Source organism: Jatropha curcas, chromosome 10 (genome assembly GCF_041381405.1).
Source record: "Jatropha curcas cultivar XTBG-Jc1 chromosome 10, XTBG_Jcur_1.0, whole genome shotgun sequence".
NCBI classification, from domain to species: Eukaryota; Viridiplantae; Streptophyta; class Magnoliopsida; order Malpighiales; family Euphorbiaceae; genus Jatropha; species Jatropha curcas.
The window spans coordinates 26,923,846-26,927,586 of record NC_143160.1 but is presented as its reverse complement, the minus strand read 5'-3'; positions in this window follow the sequence as shown (position 1 = coordinate 26,927,586).

The following is a 3,741-nucleotide window of genomic DNA, read 5'->3' as shown; positions in this document are numbered from 1 at the left end:
AACAGACAGTGATTGTGAATTGTTGAATTAATTTATGGGTTCAGCTTTTTGTACAAAATGTGAAATCTCCACCTGCAAAAAATGAAAAGAGTTCCATTTATTTGATATGATGATGATTGCTTTTACTCTTAATTTGTTGATGTCTGGAGAATGTTATAATTGTACCAATTTATGAATGGCCATTATATAAGGGATTTTAGATTTGTGGAATTGTAATAGTTGTTGATTCTGGTTTGATGGAATAAATATAATTAAACGGTTATTTATGCGGATTCGAGTAGTATGCGGGTATTTCTAAACAGATTTGGGATGGGTCTGGGTATTTTTAGTTTATTCCTTAACGGATCCGGGACTGATTCGGGTACTTTAGTTATTAGCGGATTCGAATTCGGGTAGTTTGGTTCTTGCAGGTACCCGCCCCGTTGCCAACTCTAGTGCTACCCAGCACCCCTGTGCTCTCTGTATAGTTCAACTTGGGCCAAGATTTTATATTAACCTCATACTGCCTACATGAATATAATTTGTTATAGGACGTACCTTATTAAAGCTTGGGTCCTCTTAGATGTTGGGAGAGTTCTAATTGAGAAGAAATACAAAACCTTCCTATCTCCAAAAGATTTCTTTCTCAATATTCACTTTCCTAAACGAATATAAATATATTATAAACAATATATGTAAAGAGAGAGACTAGCCATAACTATCATGCATTGTATATTCCATCTTTTGTTCTATTGTTCTCTACATAGTTTCTTTCTCTTTAAGACTTCAAGCATTCAAGTCAGTGTCAAGAGTCAAGAAAGCCGCTCAAGCCAATCGTCTACTAATTTTTATTTCTAAACTTTCTTCTTGTTATTTATTCATTATGAGATTATTTACAAGTTTAATTGAGTTTACTATGTCAAACTAATTCTTTTTACGGGGGATATAATGTAGCTTAAATTTAACTCCAGTTTATAATATTAGTTTTGATTTTTTTTATTCAAGTAAAATCTATTATTGATCTTAATGCTTCCAAGCAAAGTTTCTCCCCTGGATTGATTTATTTCATTAATCATTATCGAGAATAGGATTTTTGTTATGAATGGGTAATAAATTTCATGGGAATAACAACTTGATGCGAGAGCTTAATGGTTTTGCTTGTGGGAGGTTTTCATAAAAATAAAGGCCTTAATTGCGAATTCTTGAATAATCACAAGAACTTAATAAGTTAATCTATGTTTGATTACGCCATTAACAGATGGGTAATTGAATTGGGTTAAAATAGCTAATAAAACATCGAGAGAGCTTATTAGCGATTTTAGGATATTTCTCCTTTTTAATAATTAATATTGATTATCAAACTAATAGGATAAACTGGATAGAATTAGGTGAAGTCAAAATCGTTAATAACTTTTAAATCTTGATTTCTTTTCAATAATTATTTGCTTGATTTCTTATTTATTGCTTTATTTTATTTCTTTTATTTTTATAATTGTTCTCCTTATTGCCGTTTAAATAATAATATGTTGATACAATTTTAGTACTTGGTATACAATTCTCGTGAGATGATACTTTACTCATTCTTTATTACTTGTTGCGCTTTCATGCACTTGCGAATTTGCCATGTCACTAGTGACCTGTTTATTTAAGGGTAAAAAGAATTTTAGTGTTAGATATAAATACTCCAACTAAAATCCTATTTAAATTTTATTGTTGTATTAAATTTTTTTATTTTAGTTATGAATCTTAAAAATCTATACATGTTATATATGAAAATTTATTTCTAAATATATTTGAGTTAAATATGTTAAAACTTAAAAATATCATAAGCAGGTTAAGTGAACTTGTCAATTAATTAATTATTAATTAATTAATTCTAATGAACTCGTGATCCAACCCAACCTGTCAATTATAAAAATGACCCGCCCAATCCAACCTATATCTTCAAACTCATCGAATTAAATTGAATTGGATTGAATCGCTCAGATTTGATTGGGTTAAAACAGGTCATGTGCAGTCCTACATAGACACTGGAATAGACATTCTATTCCTTATTTCATTCTATTTCATTCCTCATTCCATGTTGAGTTTTCTATTTTTAAAAATTAATAATTCCATAATAAATTTACTGCATTTGAATTCAATTATTTATATATTCAAGCACTTCACAACATGATGTATTCAATTAAATTATTCTAACAATCGGGATTTAATATTTCCATTAGAAAGAATTAAGTTAGAACTTGAATGGGAATGCATAAATCCTATAATATAGTAATTTGAATATTAACGTATTGAAAGACTTTTAATTTCTTTTAATTTTTTAACATAAATAGAAAGATTAAAATTAATTAGGTTAGAGGCACTTATTAATCTGATTTAGGACAAGTTTTGACCAACTCAGTGCACGGACTGAATAGTGATGGCTAGCAAAAAGCTGGCATTTGTATGCTGCCTAATGCCTAATGCCCAATGCCTAATTCTTTTTTTTATTTAAATGCCATCCTTTGACCTTTTAATTAATTAAATTAATAATACTAAAATAATATAAATTTTTTTATTTTGACTCAGTTAAAATTAAAATTAATATGGTGTTCGATAAAACAAAAAATTTAATATTAACTATTAAATAATATATATTTAGTTATTATATTATTTGATTGATATAATAATAGTGATTTCGTGTCGAATTACATTAATATTTAATTTTAAAAAAGTTTTAGTGAGAAGAATAATGGAAATATATAGATTTGACCAAAAATAGTATTAAATATTTCAAGGAAGGTAGAATTTGGTTTAAACACAATCAAGTAAAAATAAATAAATAAATAAATAAAACTTGGTGGTTGGAAGTGAAATTTCTTATTTAGAATCTATAAACTATGCATTGAATTTTGAAAATATGTCAACGAAAGATGATTTTTTAAATTAAAATTGAAATTATTATTTTGAATACTCCTTCGTTACTACTACACTCAATTGACTAAAAACATTTATGCACACTGCTGTCATTTTTTTATAAAGTTTGGACAAAATCATTTCTAACATAAAAAAATTACTATCATATTAGCTCAAGGCATAATTAAAGAAAAAAAAATGCAAGTTCTAGAATTTTTTAATTCATTCAAATAGAAATCAAATTTAATTAAATGATTTATATTTCGAAACAGGGAGAGTAGTATTTAATTTTTCTTTCATGTCTCTATCTGTCTTTAACTCGGTTTCTTTTTAAGTACTCCCTCTTGGCATCAGTATTAATAATCCTATATCACTAGGGGCATTATTGAAAATTAATTCTACTACCCATATCTTTTAACCTACGTGCTACAAAACTAACCATATCTTTGTTAGATGTAACACATGCCCAACTCTACTAAGGGATTGGTGGAAGGACATTGATGGAAATATCCGCATAATAAGTTTTCCATTTTAGCGTGAGACTATCTATAAATTCTTCTCTTCAAGAAAAAGCGCATAATTGTAATTGAGCTTATCTTTTAATTGTAATTAGAAGCGTAGTACTAATGCAATTTCTCATTAGAGAGATGTTGAAATCCAAGTCAAACACAGAAAAACAGTGCACAAATTGAAGAGTTGTAGTCTTTTATTGCTGATTTGAGACACTATCTCGGAGGAATTGGTCAGTACTTTGAGGTTTCTGAAACACCTATTTTTTGGTAATGGAAGCAGATGCAAATGTGGACAACCTGATAGTCTTCTAGAAAAGTAAAACAAATGATGATGACGAATGTCACCAAAGTC